Below are 18156 nucleotides of genomic sequence, written 5' to 3' on the forward strand. Positions count from 1 at the left end.
AGAATACAGGACTTTGTGCATGTAAGCACACCATAACCACCTAAGCCTTACATTTAATGCAGTGTTTTTATACAATAATCCTAAAAGACATTATTAGAAAATCACCATATATTATCTTTTGCTCTACACCATCATTATTTCTTATGTGGTGCTGATTTTCTCAGCACTACCTACTGTAACTAATTTTCACAAAAAGAAAAGGTCAAATACCTTGGACTTTGTTTTGTTTTGTTTTGTTATTTTTGTTTGTTTGGCATTTGTCTAAGCATGGAAGACCAGTTTGTTCTAGTGGTACAAGGTAAATGAGTTGCCTAAAATGAAATTTATCTTCTTTCACGTTATCTTTGCAGACTGGCTAAGAAATTTTACAAATAATCTGCCAAGTCATAAGTCATTTGATTAGTGAAAGCCGGCATGGAAAGTAATGAAAATGCAGTATAAAAAAATTAAAGGCTGAGCTGATAGCACCAAGATGCTAAGCAAATATACATGAATACAAATCCCATGATCTTACCCTAAGGAATCTATTTGTCTTATTTTCTTCGAGCATCTAGCACAGTGTCTGAGCGTCGTAGTCGCTCAAAAAATATTTGTTTAATATATTCTGGTAAAGTAAATAGAAACATTCAGAGAAAATAACTAGGCCTGAGTGTGGATAAGGCAAATTTCTTGTTTATTGAGATCAAGTCTCACTCTGTCACCCAGGCTTGAGTTCAGTGTCGCAATCTCGGCTCACTGCAACCTCTGCCTCCTGGGTTCTAGTAATTCTCCTGCCTCAGTCCCTTGGGTAGCTGGGATTACAGGTGCATACCACCACTCCCAGCTAATTTTTGTATTTTTAGTAAAGACCAGGTTTTACTATGTTGGTCAGGCTGGTCTCAGACTCCTGACCTCACGATCCATCTGCCTTAGCCTCCCAAAGTGCTGGGCTTACAGGCGTGAGCCACCGCTCCCAGTCTTGTCTTTTCTTGAAGCCAGAAATGGTTTCTGTTCAGCAAATTCTCCACACCAGCAATTCTCTTACAGCAGATTTCCAAGTAACAAAGTTTTCTTAAGATGTTGTGTGGAGAAATTTGCTGTTCACAGTCGTTAGAAAGCATTTTGAGGAGGCAGACCACAGCTTCTTGAAAGGGATATGAAGTAACCTCGGTCCTGCACAACAGGCTCTTAACTGTACATAATTGCTACTTGCAAAAGGGTTTTTGGTGAAGAACAATTCTCCAAGGAAGAATAAAGTAAACGTGCAACCATTTTTGAATAACGAGTTCTTCTTCTATTCTGACAGTATTTATATAATGGACACTTCATAATACCTCTTTAATGCTTCACCATAAACACTAAAAAAATGAAACCTTAACTGCTTCTTTTTCTAGACAAAATGTAAAATTGAGAGTGGGAATTCAAACTAAACTGTAGGACTAATTCATCTAGTGACACTTTCTAAATTCTATAACTTTCTTCCCTTCTCCCCTAAAATGTGATAAACCATGAATAATTTTCAACCTGAACATAATGATAAGTTAACGGGGTGTGGTAGAGACGAATGATAAATTTGAATCAAGATTAAAATACAAACACAAGGTCTGGAAAGCATTGCTGTTGTCTTTCAATTTGTTGAAATGGATGGGTTGCGTATTGTGAAGCCAGGAAGGAACACAGCAAGCAATGTGATCACGATCCAGTTACAATCAGAACCTGGAAAAGCCAGGAGCCTTTGCCAGATAGGTAGAGGCAGTAACCACCAACAGGAAGGCTTTTCCACACAGAGAAAATGCTGGTGCAAGAAGAAAAAAAAGGGGCTCAAAAAATTACTGAGATAGAAAGATCACAGATGATAGATCTCAGAGATGGGAATGTGAGGAGAGTGTGAAAGAGATAGCTTACTGCAGGAAAAGTAGAGGAAAGTTAAACATAACTATGTCCATTCCAAAGAGAAATCCATGGGTCTCAACACAAGGAACTTAACTACAACATGGCTGTTAGTGGACCAAAGCCCTCCCACCATATTTTCTCATTCCTGAGGGCTTATCCTTTCAAAACCTTTGATCCCTTGCCCAAGCATCTACTTACACAGACTTTATTTCACTCCATGCTGACCTTAACAGGAACCCTTGGCATCAAGCATCACCAGTTTTCATAGAAATCACATTTCATAGAACATCTCTGAGTTTAGTAGAAATCTACTAATCATCAGAGCTGACTGACAGAAGAAGAGATGAAAAGATAGAAATCCACACCACACTGCATGTTGCCATTTGGCTTCCTCTTACCTGCTATCTTTTCTTTCCTTTAAGGAGCAAAACAACAAAACACACTTTCTTGTCTCACTCAGAACAACTTAACACCACTGAAACCTTTATACCATCAACATTTTAGCTGCTGAATTTTGAAGCTTAAGTGTTGACAGTATAAAGGTTTCAGTGGAATTGATAAGTTGAGGGAAGGAGAGGATAGTTTTAGAAGCAGCTTTTTACCAGTAATTGCCAATGCTTTCTTCCAAAGTAAAAGATGTGAATATCATGTTTTTACTTCATTACAAATATCAAATTTCATAGGTATCTTATGCAGTCAACAAATTCTTAGTTTCAAAGAATATTAATATAAAATTGCTATATGATAACATATAAGCTGATAGATGCAATATGTCAATTTTTTCAGGTTTTTATAAGAAGAAATACTTTAAGTTCTGGAGTACATGGGCAGAACGTGCAGGTTTGTTACACAGGTATACACGTGCCACGGTGGTTCACTTTATCCATCCCCCCATCATCTACATTAGGTATTTCTCCTAATGTTAGACCTCCCGAAACCCCCATCCCAAGCTATCCCTCCCCTGTGTCCATGTGTTCTCATTGTTCAATACCCACTTATGAGAGAGAACACATTGTGTTTGGTTTTCTGTTCTTGTGTCAGTTTGCTGAGAATGATGCTTTCCAGCTTCATCCATGTCCCTGTAAAGGACATGAATTCATCCTTTTTTATGGCTGCATAGTATTCCATGGTATATATGTGCCACATTTTCTTTATCCAGTCTATCTTTGATGGGCATTTGGGTTGGTTCCAAATCTTTGCTATTGTGAACAGTACCACCATAAACATGTGTGCATGTGTCTTTACAGCTGAATGTTTTATAACCCTTTGTGTATATACCCAGTAATGGGATTGCTGGGTCAAATGGTATTTCTATTTCTAGATCCTTGAGGAATTGCTACACTGTCTTCCATGATGGTTGAACTAATTTATACTCCCACAAACAGTGTAAACGTGTTCCTATTTCTCCACATCCTCTCCAGGACCTGTTGCTTCCTGATTTTTACTGATCGCCATTCTAACTGGCGTGAGATGGTATCTCAATGTGGTTTTGATTTGCATTTCTCTAATGACCAGTGATAATGAGCTTTTTTTCATGTGTGTTGGCTACATAAATGTCTTCTTTTGAGAAGAGTCTGTTCATATCCTTCGCCCCCTTTTTGACAGGGTTGTTTTATTCTTGTAAATTTGTTTAAGTTCTTTGTAGATTCTGGTTATTAGCCCTTTGTCAGTTGGGTAGATTGCAAACATTTTTGCCCATTCTGTTGGTTGCCACTTTACTGATAGTTTCTTTTGCTGTACACAAGCTCTTAAGTTTAATTAGATCCCATTTGTCTATTTTGGCTTTTGTTGCCATTGCTTTTGGTGTTTTAGTCACAACAAGAAACAAGGGTAAAAGGATTCCTTATTTAACAAATGATGTTGGGAAAACTGGCTAGCCATATACAGAAAGCTGAAACTGGACCCCTTCCTTACACCTTATGCAATATGACCATTTTTATAAAATTAATATAGTTTTATATTCTTTAAAAATGATTTCATAAAAATACACTAAAATATTAAAGTATCTCTGAACGATGAGATTGTGGGTAATTATTATTTCTTTCTTTAGAATCTTCTGCAAATGTTTTACCCTGCAGAAGAGTTGTTTTTTATATGAGAAAGATAAAAGTGTTATTTTTAAAGATGTCTTAGGGTCACACTCAGCAAAATTGTTTTGATAATAAAGTGATATCTGGTTAGTTCGACAGAAAGCAGATGAGGGCATTCCAAGTCTTCCTCTAAATGTGAAATACATACTTCACTTGTTCTTGAAATCCAGGCAATTTGATTCTTTGAGACACAAAGTTTAATAGGAATTTGATTTCTCCTGAAGGAACTCAATCCTTTTCAGAATTGAAGCACAGACCTTACAAAATTAATACATTAGATTCAATGGAAAAAAGTGAGAAAGAAAGAAATAATATATGAACTAGAGACATAGCTGCATTTTTTAAAAGTCTTTCTTTTAATTAAAATGTTATTATGACAGATTTAATCTAATTATCTAGTTATGGGACTTGGCTAAAAATCTGTTAAAATTAGGTAAAATGATGACATTCTACCTGAGAACCACCTTTTTAAAAGCTTGTTTTCTAAAAGCATGCAGTACTGTGATGGTCTCAGTTTTATACTTGCTAGTATGTTTCCATGAATTTCACAAATATTGATGATTAAGGTATCAATCATAACTTCTCTTCCTATCGCTGAAATTGATATCCTCCTCACTCTGCCTAAATCCCTTGCTAATATGGAAATAACTAGCTGGGTATCCTTAACCGCTAAAATAAGTGTATTTAGGATATCATACTTCCATTGATTCACTTATTCACATGTTCAACAAATATGTATGTTTAGTATATACCAGACAATGTGCTAGGCTCTGATAGTAATGAGATGGACAAGCAGAGTCCCTGCCCTTAAATACTCCACATTCCACGGAAGACACTCAACACATTGGTAGGAAACCAAAGCTACACAGTTCCTGTTTGCCTTCAGCCCTTAATTCTACAATTATTGCATACTTTTCACTTAAATATTGCTGCTCTCTTGAAAGAATCGATCCTAATTTCTTCCCTCCTTTTATTTTTTTCTTTCTTTTTCTTTCTTTCTTTATTAAATAAACTCTATACCTGCACTGTGCAGTATGTTAGCCACAGCAATTTGTGGTTACTGAGCACATGCAATGTGGGTAACCCAAACTGAGATATATGGTGAGCATAAAAAAACACATCTGATTTCAAAGATTTTATATTAAAAGAGAATATAAAATATCAATATTTTTTTACATTCATTACATGTCAAAATAATATTTTATACATAGTGGGTTGAAAAAATTATTGTTAAAATGAACTTCACCTATTTATTTTTACATATTTTAGTGCAGCTACTAAACAATTCAGAATTATTTATGTGTCCCACATTATAATTCACTAGTGCATTGCTCTAAATGCACTGTGTTACTCAGGGGTGAAAATAGAGAATCCTACCTCTTCTCAAACATATTTGTTTAAAGCATGATGACATATGTTTTACTGTTAATCATAAGTTATGAGGTCAGTTCATGTGAACAAACACACAGTTTTACAGGAAAATAATTGTATATGAGTCACTAATAGTCGTTGTGTATATTATGATGATCATAAAATATAGCAGAAAGTAATGACTCACCTCCATCTATTTTATATCTTTAGGAATAGGGTGGGAAAAAATTTATTTACTGCTTTGGTAACTCATATCAGATTATTGAAAATAAATACTTTATAAAACTCATAAACAGTTCTACTCTTGTGCGTTTTATAATTTATACTTCTTAATTGGGTTACTTGGTATTTTAAGTCAAAATTTTATATACATCCATCTATATCCTTATACCAAGAATAACCTCTTATTATACATACAATGACAATGAAAATAAGAATGAAACAGCAATTCTATCTTTTCCTTATGAGTAGAATAAATCAAACTCTCCTCCTATTTGCTGTGATTCAGAGTTAGTATTTGCAGTTTTTCTAAGTTAAATGGATAGAGCTTAATGAAATGTCAAAATCTTTAAAAACTCATAGCACATGAAAAAGGATATTTTCAGCAAGATAATTATTTGAGTAATATATTTTCATTAAATGTATTCTTCAATTTTTATTTAAAAACAGTAAAATTTTTAAACTTTCGTTTAAAAAACATAGTGTTCATATTTTCTCAATAATAGTTTATAGTGTTTATTTATAATTTCTGCCACATTATAAAATATCCTCTCTAATTTATACAATGATCATTTCTACACTGGCATGTCTCTAAGATAACAAAGGTGCTTCTCAAATAATTTTGCATATAACAAAAAAGACCAAAGCACTCCTCAGTGTCTTCTTACCAGAATCTATACTCATTATGAGTCTCACCTTAAATTACTTTGAAATAAACCATAATAGTTTGCAATATAAAATACAGCCACACCTCCAATGTATGAAAGGCACATTTAAAAGGAAACATATACACATACTCTGTTGTCTGATGGAATCATTTTCTTTAATATTAGATCACAAGTAAGTCTGTTTGTGGGTTTTTTTTTTGACATAATCTCTCTGTATCTTTCTCCCTTGATAAATCCAAAATGTGATTCAGTCATTGCAAGCCTGATCAAAATATTACTTTTATTTGCATAATACTGAACAGAAAATGAGTTTGTTTATTTTTATATATTCATTCATTTCAAAAATTTTTACTGTGCATCTATATGCTAGACAGCATGTTAGACCCTTCAAATATGATAATGAGCAAAATATTATGATCCTTTTTCTCAAAGAACTTAGAAAGAGAATAAGAACTAGACATTTCACTAATAACCTCACAAATAAAAACATAGCTCCACATCATGAAGAGTGCAATGACAGAGAGATGCAGGTTTTATAAGAACATGGAAGAGAGGGAAAGGGGATTACTTTAGGTTAGGGAAGTTAAGGAAGCCTTTTCTGAGGGCATGACTAGTTTGACTGGAAGAAGAGAAAGATTTAGTGGAAGTGTCGGCATCTAGGCAGAGAAAACAGTACATGCAAAGGCCTCCAATGCAAAACAACCAAATATATTTGAGGTATTGAAAGACTATGGGTAGCAGATGCCTCCAGAGCCAGGAGGATGATGGAAATAAGGCTGGTGAGATGGACAGAGGCCAGATCAATCTTATGTGCTATTTAATGAGACAATTGGCACAACCTGAATGGGATCTGAAGATTGGATGACAGTAATATTAATTTAGTATTGTCTTGATCCATTTTGTGTTGCTAAAACAGAATACCTGAGACTTAGTAATTTATAAAAAAAAGAGGCTTATTTCACTCCTGGTTCTGCAGACTGGCATGTATAAGAGACATGGAGCCACATCTGCCTAGCTTCTGGTGAGGGCATGTGCTAGGTCAAAATATGGCAGGAAGGTCAAAGGGGAAGTGGACATAAGTGAGAAGGGAGCAAACATGTTATTTGAAGGAAACTTACATTATAACAACCCACTCTAGTGGGAACTGATCCAGTCTCACAAGAATGAAAACACACATGGCCATAGCACCAAGCCATTCATGCAGGATCTTCCCCATGACCAAAACACCTCCCACTAGGCCCGGCCCTGTCACATTGCAGATAAAATTTTTTGTGGGGAACAAACATACCACATAGCAACTGTTTTTGACGGTTGCATTTTGTACATGTAGAAGGATGTCCTTGTTTGTAGGATATGTATTTATACACTGAAATATTTAGAGTTGATGAGACTTCATATGGGTAACTTTCAAATGGTTCAGTGATGAAAAAAATTTGTATTGTACTTTCAACTTTTCAGTAAGCCTATTTCCAATTTAAAAAAAAGAAACAAAGTTAGATAATGAAAGTCCCGTTCTCCTAGTCATCTAAGAGTTTTCCACTCCATTTAGCATTAAAACAAAAACAAATTCTGAACAGAATAACTTTAAAATATTTAAGAAAATTTAATATGTGGGACTTTTCCCTCCTTATTAGAAACAGATATGTATTTTTCTCTTCTAGCCAGAAATAAGGTATTTGGAAGGAGTTTTTAATCCAGCCATCTAACTGGACTTTCCACAGACAGACTTCACTATGTGAATAGATGGCATGAGACAGGGAGAAGGAAAAACAGATTCTGACTGGGTGACCAACTGGAACAGCGGAGGTTTGCTCAGCGTACCCATAATATTTGTAGAACAGTGAGGGCCACTTATCAAATGTCAGAATATTTTAAGACTGTAAAGTGAGCTAATAAACTGTTTGATTAAAATACAGCATATCCTATCTTGACAATATACCATCATAGTCATCTAGAGGGTTAAGAATTTATAAATAAAAATTTAGAATTCCAACTCCTTAGAATTCGTCTCTGGAATATGTATTTCAAGGGAGTGTGGTTCACTCCCCCTGGCTTGCCATGTCAGGTTCCTGCTCATGTGTAAAGTCTATTTCTCACCATAGTGAATTAATGTAATTCTATGTTGCCTCTGCAGTCATTTTGAATATAAGTTGGACTTTCTCACCCAGTGTCCAGATCTACACCTCCTCCCAGTTTCTCAAGGTAGTTGATCCAGATATCCGCCCTATAAAACTTCCTCCTGGTGACCACATACCTATGGAACCACTACATGTAGCCTCCTTGGCAGGCCCTGCTGATGCAAACACACCCTGCATGGACCATGCAGATATGCGATAATGACCACCTCTCAGTCACAGAGTGATCTCCTGGAATTTGACCCTACTTGCTTTAAACTCACCAGTTAAACTTTCCACAGGAAACATGGTTGGATAATAGTGCTGGACCTAAAAAAGGTTTTGACCCACAAGTGCCTCCTCCTGCTGCCCGAGCTCTCTGACCAGCGTGTGTGTGGCCTCTAGGTGTGCTGTCTACCCACCAGGACCTGTAAGTAGGAAACATTTTTTATTTCCTTCTTGTATCATTCTTAATCATCAAAGAGGTGGCTCTTCATCTTAGAAATCCTAAACTAAAACACACACATACGTGGACGCCACTACAAAAAAAAAAAAAAAAAAAAAAAAAGCTGCTCCCTTTGCATCGCATTTGGGTGCAGGAATAAACTGCATGTATTCATTCATTATCCCAGTGATTCTCTTGGGCTTTTCATCATGCCATTTTTCTGCATAACATTTTAGAACTTTTGATAAACATATGCATTTCTATTTAATGGTGTCAAACATAATATTTGATGTTGGCTAAACATCTATAGTACTGTTTCGATAGGATTTTTTTCTTTTGTTTTCTTTGGACATAAATGTCTATTTTCAACTTTTTGTTGTTCTAAAGTTTTGAAGTTCTAGCCAACTTTATAATTTTCCTTTAGAAATCATATATGTTATGTATGAAAGACTGAATATACAAATATACAATGGCTAGACCATTGTATATTTCTGTATGAAAACAGAACTCTGGCTCACAATCTGCAGCGACCAGCTCAGGAAACCACCCTGTTATCTACAGTAACCATCCCAGGAAGCCAGTCTACCATCTGTAAGTCAGACTCGTCAGAAGTCAGACAACTGTATCTAGCAGCCAGCCAGGAGGTCAAACAATAACCCCTTTAACAATCAGCCCAAAACAACCGGGGGTGGATTAATAACTGACAGCTTCTCTACTTTTTGTCCTGATTTCCATCTTAGGACCAACCCAAGAAAGCTCCATTCACCAATCACAGGGTTGCCAGCTTCTAGTTAGCCCTCTAAGAGCTTCCTTATGCCAGCCTCCTCCAATCAGAGACTAAGCAAAGACCTCTTTCTTCCACTACAACATTTTCTCACTCCTCTGCCTCCCTTTGAGTCTCTGCTAAAATACAAGAGATGGTTACATTTTTTTTTTTTTTTTTTTGAGATGGAGTTTCGCTGTTGTTACCCAGACTGGAGTGCAATGGTACAATCTCGGCTCACCACAACCTCCATCTTCTGGGTTCAAGCAATTCTCCTGCCTCAGCCTCCCGAGTAGCTGGGACTACAGGCACGCACCACCATGCCCAGCTAATTTTTGTATTTTTAGTAGAGACGGGGTTTCACCTTGTTGACCAGGATGGTCTCGATCTCTTGACCTCGTGATCCACCCGCCTCGGCCTCCCAAAGTGCTGAGATTATAGGAGTGAGCCACTGCGCCCAGCCAGTTGCATTTTTTTCCCCCCGCTATAACAAGCCCTGAATAAATCACCTCTCCTTATTCTCATTCGGTTGGTCTTCATTTATTTCCACATGTAGCAAGCAGGCAATGATAGTTTTCATGCTTAATATCACTTATTGCAATGAAGGAATTGGCCAACTTAATAGTAACATATGTTTGGTTAATGTGTACTTATAATTCACTGAATTAATAAATATCATTTTATCATAAAAATTTCAGTTGGGCTTGTTTCCTTTGTAGAACTCGCTATGGCTACAGTAAAACTGGAATTTAGGCTGCTAAAGGAAAATATTCACAAGGCTTCATTCCTTTCCAGAGTTAGCAATGAAAGTAAACTTTTCAATAGTAATTCATGCAGTCAACTTTAGATTCTTTGGTTTTGCACATAAAGATGAGTCATCACCAAAGAAATTTTTATGTAGTTAAAAAAAATAAAGCCTTTTTACATAATTTTCTTAACAAAAGGGCATTAAATCTGAAATTGTAATTTATTCTATTACTGCAAAAGCATTTGGTAAGTGGAAGAAAACAGCATGATACTTGGAACCATAGGATTCTCACAGTAGAAATTGAAAAGTGATATGAGTTCCCAGATATCTTCTCAGCCTTATGGTAAGCTGTTTATGATATCTGTGACACGAGGACATTTTAAAATTCAAGCCATAAATTAGAAGAAGTCATTCTGAAGACAAATAAAATAACTGGTGAATGCTAATTCCAGTGTTTTCCATTTTCTGCAGATAGTAGCAAAGCCATTTCCAAATTGCAGGAGTCTATCCCTCTCTCCTAAGTATACATCTTCTCCCAGCCTTCCTAATTTCGCCAAGTTCATTTTTCAACCCGTTTCTTCTCCCACTGTGCCAGTATTCCTCAAATAATTGATTTGGGCTGTGAACATCAGAATCATCAAAAGGTGCCTGTGAAAAATGCAGTCATGGGCTCCATTTCAGTCCTTCTGAATCAGAATCTTGGTGGGTGGAGCTTAAGGAATTTCTTTTTTACAAGTGCTCCAGATGATTCTATATACATTTGAAGTTGAGAATTACTGTTTAATGTAATGATCCACTTCAGAAATCTCACAGAATATCTTGGATTCATAGATAGTCTAATATACTAATGGAAGCATAATTTGTATTCTTTTCCTCGGTTTCTTTTTGAAATTCAATTGGTTTCTCTAACTTCTGATAAGAAATATTAATTAGAGAGCTCACCATCAATCCATAGCTGGGGAAGAACAAAACCAAAGCTTTCATATGTGCCACCACAGAGGCTCCTCCCCTTCCCTATCAATCAGTGGCACTGTCTCCTAGTTAGCAGCTACTCAAAAAAATTTAAATGAGTAATTTTTGACTTGGGCCCTCATGTTTTAAACCCAGTTAGTCACTAATTATATAACTTCTTCCTTCATTAAAAGGCTGACTGTAGCCAAATCCATCTTTAGGTTGAAAACTATTACCTGAGCACCTACTGTGTGCTTAGGAAATGGTGATATAAAGATTCATCAGACATGATCCCTGCTTTGAGCTCCTCACGGTCTAACCAGCATGAGGCATTGTAAGTAATCCTCCATGCTAAGCGTACCCACCTGAAAGTGCTGAGAGTGCACTGAGAATGAACCAATTAATGATTCCTATGGGGTCTGTCGAAGGAGCAAAGTGGAGGCAATATTTGAGCTGATGTTTTTTAAAGACTAAGTAGTTCACCAAAAAGATAGTGAGAAAAGAACAGTCAAGAGAGAAAGCAACAGGAATAAAAACACAAGGATTTAAAAGAAAAATAGGATTGGACAGAAGAGAAGAGCCCTGCCTGTGTGTGCTGCGGAGTGACTGCAGTGGAGCCAAAAAGGTGGTCTGAGCCCATGTTACAGAGGGTTTTGTGTGACATACCAAATTGTTTGAACTTAACTCTGTAGGCAAAGGGAGCCACCAGAAGTTTTCGTTTTCCTTTTTTTCTAATTCAATTCTTATGTTTATGAAATATATATATATATATATGATTTTAAAATTCAAATACTATTACAATCCTTAAAATAAAATCAGCATTTCTCTGTTTCACTTCTTTTCAACCTCAAGACCTTTCTCCCTCAGGCATCCATATTCCATACTTAAAGCTGTTTCTTTTAGTATTTACCTTCACATTTCAAAATGAAATGGAGCATTGAAGAATTTTCATTATAAAATCAACAAATGCTACTATCAGGTTTTTCCTTTTGGCCCATTTCTTCTGCAAAGAGAAATGATCTGGTCTCCCACTAAAGGGCCTAAGCCTAGTTGCCAAGAGACAGTAGACTCAGATTTCCTACTGGGTATATGGACTCTGCCTCTATCATCCTATATTCTAGCTACTTGACTTTTCCCTGGACAGCAGTCCCTGATGCTTAACTTATCCAGGAGACTTCTTTTGACCTGAAGTTATATTAAATCATATACTATCAAATAAGTTGAGACAGTAATTATGGCTTTATTCTTTGAAGATTCCAAGTTACCTAAATTTTATATAGCACCTAGACCTGGTTTCTATTGGTTGGATGAGGAAATTGAATAGGATTGGAGTGAGGGTAAGGGTTGGTAAATACTGGAAGTCTTCCAACACCAGGGTCGGTAATCTATAGCTTATGAACCAAATCCTATCCACCACCTAATTTTGTACAGCTCACAAGCTAAGGGTGGTTTTTATATTTTTTAGGGGCTGGAAAAATCAAATAAAGATCATATTTCATGATGCATTAAAATTATATGAAATCCTTATTTCAGTGTCCATAAAGTTTCATTGGTATATGACCATCTTTAGTTTTTACATATTGTCTATGACTGATTATGTGCTACACTTGTGTAATTGAGCAGCTATGACAAAAGAAAGCCACATGTTTTGAAAAGCCTAAAATATTTACTATCTGGCTCTCTATAGAAGTTTAGCAACCCTTATTCTAGAGCAATCAGTTGGAGACTATGTGAAGAGTCACAGGTGAGCAGCTTTAGGCCAGATAGTTTGGCCACCGAAAATAGATCCCTAGCAGAGAAATGGAAGGCAAAAAAATCAAATGTGTTTTCTGTCCACTGGATTTTCTTCCATTCTTTCTGAATAGTCATTTTTTTTCTGGTTGATATTAAGCCTTAGAGCATCCAGCCTCAGGAAATGTCAAATGCAAATTATTCTCCATGGAACTTGTCATTTCGGCTTTTGATCTCACCCTGGTCTACATGGCTGTTGTCTACAGCACTTACCATATTTTCAATTATCTGTATATGTATACGATCTGTTTCCTCACATAAATTGTAAGCTCCTGGGTGGTTGAAAACCAAAACAAAATCAAATGATGCATTACACTCACATGTATTCATATATCTCCAAGGCCTAGAACAATATCCTTATGCAAATATGCTCACAACTGTTGAAGAAGATGATAGTATGCTGTGAATTACCTGCACTTTTCTTTCTCAGGGAAAAGAAAATAAATCCCTACAAACGGTATGTTTCCACAGTGTAAGAATTCCAGCTATACAGATTTTGACAGGACTGAATCTATCAGATAGATACCACAGTCCAGGAGTTTGTTAAATATCCGATAAAACAAGTGTTTCAATGGTTGGAACCTGCTGAAAAAAGAGACATTGGGAGCTATTTTGATTTCCTTCTCTTTGGGATTCCAGTCCCACCTCCTCCAGCCTCCACATACATACAGGGACATCTTACTCACTCCATCCAAGTACATTCAAATCAGAGAAGAAACTTTTTGACAGTGAAATAAAAGCAGAGAATAATTTTCAAATGAATTTGTGCTGAGCCATAAAGTGAAAAAAAATGCAAAAATGCTTCTAGTCAACATAGCTTATTTTTCTAATTTTCACCCAGGACTCTGGAGGCAAGAGTAAACTGTAGTTTTCATTTAATTCACTAAGACACCCATTTGGCAGTGTTAACCTTTTCCCTCTTGTGTCTTCATTGTTAGTTAGTTGATACAAATTGTTCTCATTAGGCCTGGCAACGTGGCTCACATCTGTAATCCCAGCACTTTGGGAGGCCGAGGCAGGTGGATCACCTGAGGTCAGGAGTTTCAGACCAGCCTGACCAACATGGAGAAACCCCGTCTCTCCTAAAAATAAACATTAGCTGTGTGTGTTGGACACCTATAATCCCAGCTACTCGGAAGGCTGAGGCAGGAGAATCACTTGAACCTGGGAAATGGAGGTTGCAGTGAGCAGAGATTGTGCCATTGTCCTTCAGCCTAAGCTACGGTGAAACTCCATCTCAAAAACAACAGCTACAACAAACAAACAAACAAAATGCTCTCATTAGGCCATTAACGGACTTCTGGCTGGTGATCTCAATTGGAGCCAGCTGTAGCCATTCCGTGCACAAGCGGCCAAGGTGCTGTTTACTGTGGTTTTACATTTAGAAGGAAAGAAAGCAGGCTTATAAATAATTGTTTAAAGGTTCTGTCTGAATTGTAATTCTGAAAATTTAAGAGCTCTAAATAGGATCACAGATTTCCCTTTTTAGTCTAAGATGAAAGAATTGAAGACATTCTGCAACCTTCACCCCTGATATCATCTGCATATTGCATGAAGGAAGCCTTGGTATACTGGACTTTAAAACACTTGTCTAATATGACATAGTAAAAATCAGGTTGCAAGGAAGGGAAAGCAGCTAAACCAAGGTGACATGCCCCAGTTGGCCAAGCAGAATGGAACAGAGCTTCAAAGGCTCTGAGACAGACTTTGAGGAATACCAGAAAGGAGAAAAACAAATTGGTAATTTTTCATGAAGAAAATAATCATTTCATTAAAATCCTGTTATCACTTCCCCTGTGGTGCCAGCAGACTCTTACGAAACTGCTATGGAGACATAGAATGGGTCACAAGCAACACTGAAGGCAACATAAATTTAGGATGCTTGCTACTTTGCTAATCATTTTGGAACTCCAAGGTGATGAAATATTCCTTCATTAGTATCAAGAACCCCATTCAAACTTCTAAATTTAACAATGAGCACATAGAGGATTCTCCATAGTAACTGAAAATCTCATTGTTCCAGTCATATCCCCAGGCAGGTTATAAGTTGCAATAATGAGCTGAGAACCTGGCGTGGGTAAATAGCTTGATAATGAATATATGAATGAACCAACAACTGAATACCCGGAGCTTTGGGTGTGTGACTCCACAGATCCTAACAGGGCAAATTTTTTAAAACATAAAGTAGTCTGTATCATGGGCAAAAGCAAACATTTTAAAGTTACAGTCCAAAGCATATTTAATTATGGAATTCTGTATGGGACAGTTCTTAGTGAACAAATTTCTCTTTATTTTTTGAGACAGGGTCTCAATCTGTTGTCCAGGCTGGAGTGCAGTGGCACTATCTTGGCTCAGTGCAATGTCAGCCTCCCGGGCTCAAGTGATCCTCCCACCTCAGCCTCCCAATTAGCTGGGACTACAGGAGCACACCACCGCATGCAGTTAATTGTGGCATTTTTTGCAGAGATGGGTTTTCGCCATTTTGGACAGGCTGATCTCAAATTTGTGAGCTCAAACAATCCACCTGCCTTAGCCTACCAGAGTTCTGGGATTACAAGCATAAGCCACCGTGCCCAGCCACCGACATTTCCAATTATGATAAAAAATATCAGCACCACATTAGAGAAACAAATTTGTTCATTTCTTATACAGCTGACATTATGAAATTAGTGTCTCTTCTCGTTATTACTGTTTGATGGATACTATTTTTTTTTTTTTGGAGAACCAGTAACTTTTCATTTTTGGAGAAAGAGGAATTTGTTGTATTGGGATCTTTTTTCTCTTCATTCTGCTAACATTTTGATCTTCCCTGGAAGAGTACGCAGATGAAAATATTTCTTTTTATTATTATATAGTGTGAATAATAGAAATTACACTGTTCTCCATGAAGCTGAGGCACTTCCTTGAGGGCACACAGAAAATTAGAAAAGGGCCAGAATTAACTTTTATGTTTTCATAAAAGTTTTAATGTTTTAAGTTTTAATCTCTTAGTTCTTTTTAGCTCTTGATAATGCTCAGCATTCATCCCTTCATCCCTCTTGGATATGCAGCCTTTCTAATGTAAAAGCCACCCTTCTGAAATTCTTTTACAAGTTGCAATAATTGTTTTTGTTTCCACTTACCCCTTGTACAATGTTTTTGTCCAAGTACCACAAAATCAAATGCTGAAGTGACCAGGCAGGTAAAATACACAAATGAAGTGGAACACACATAGATGTGACAGGAGTGACCCTCAACCCGTTTCTGGGAGACAAGATGGTGAGGACTGTGGGAAGCTGGTGACACAAGCCCCATGTAAAGGCTCTAATTTTCTGAGAGAGCAGAAATTCAGATTTATATATAAGGCTTTTAAATTTTACTATGTTTATTTTGGTAACTAATTAAAATATTAGATACTGTAAAGGCCAAACCTAAAGACCAAACCAAGCTTGTCTGTGAGCTATCTCTAGGACAGCTCAGTTCCTTTCTATATTGCCAGATTCAGCTTCTGGAGGGTATTTCACTCTGTGTTTGAATTGGCTTCTAATGTATGAGCAATAAATCACATTAAAGTAAATCCAAGAATGTTCTCAGTAATGCCAACATAGATGGATTAACTGTACAGCCTCCCCGGATGTCCGCTCATCAGGACAACTAATTTTACATTGAAAGGTAGTGTTATATACTAGTTGAGAACATACCCTGTGGAGTCACATTACATGGGTTTGAATCCAGGCTCTGTCACTTACCAGCTCTGTAACCTTGGACAAGGGATTTAATTTCTTTGGGTCCACAGTTTCGCATCTATAAAATAAAGATCATGACAATTATCATGACAATTATATGGATATATATACACACATATGCATATATAGCACTCAATATCTAAATTACCAATATCTAATTATTTGCGATTATTCACAAGTCATAGCAATGGTGAAAAATAACAAAATTTTACATGTTTATGTCACACCATATGTGGCCCCAGATAACTTTCTCCTTCAGACAGAACATGTGGGAAAATAAGATCCCTGTAGCAAAATCCCTTTCTTTGTCCTTAGCACCAGATGCCATCACTTCTTGGAAATGTCATAATTGCATATTTATCTGAGAAGAGATATACAGTGAATTTTTAAAATACTAAAAATACTAGGAGTTAATAGTATGTCAAGTTATCTTTTTGCTTTTCTCTTTTTGGAGATCATCCATTTTAAAGTCAGGGACATTCTGTTTCAGAGTTGCAAGGCAGAAAAATCAAAGGACTTTTATCTTCCTCTTTTATGGGTTAGTGAAGCATGAAACTTATTGACAGATGCTTCGGCTAGATATAAGCTGCCATGCTATTTTTCCCAAGTTCATTTTCACATTAAATTATTCTGGCAGTTTTAAATTGTTTAAGGTACCAAAAACCTTTTTAAATGCCTAGAAATTGAGAAAACAGAAGGTCATATGACATCTAAATATATTTACTTAAATAATCATATGTTTGTAAATAGTAAATGACACACAATTAACTTTTTGTGGCATAAATATATTTGCCCACTGATAAAGCTCAAGATGGGGTCTGCCCTTTAATGATTATGTAACTTTATTTCCTGTAATTTTACAAACACACAAAAGTATAGGACCTATGCTTTCGTTCTAGCAAATTCTCTCTTTCCAAGTCAGAAGACCATCATAGGCTCTCAAAAATAATTCCGGTTGATTTTATGAAGATTGGGAAGAACACTTATTTCCATTCTGCTCTCACAAAGTGCTGTTAGGAAGTGGTCTTACGCTCATGCAAAATCCAACCCAGAAGCCAAGAAAGCAGACATACAGAAGCACAGTATCTCCTAAGATGGGAAGGCACATTCGAAATAAAAAAGTCTATGTGTATGCTTGTGCACACACACATTTAACAACAAAGAATCAAAGCTCAAAGAAATGCCATACAAAATCTACCACTGGGTGCACAGCGGCTCACACCTAATATTGTTAACTGATTAAAATAATTTTTCTATCCTGTACTATGTGTTTAGGAGCTGCTAGGCATATATTAACATTAGAGATGTATAACTTAGAACATAAAGTGTTTTTTTCTCATATCTATTTCAGAGTTTCTCAAATATGATGGGTAAACCACTTGTATAAAAATCACCTGGG

This window comes from Callithrix jacchus, chromosome 4 (genome assembly GCF_049354715.1).
Source record: "Callithrix jacchus isolate 240 chromosome 4, calJac240_pri, whole genome shotgun sequence".
In the NCBI taxonomy this organism is placed as follows: Eukaryota; Metazoa; Chordata; class Mammalia; order Primates; family Cebidae; genus Callithrix; species Callithrix jacchus.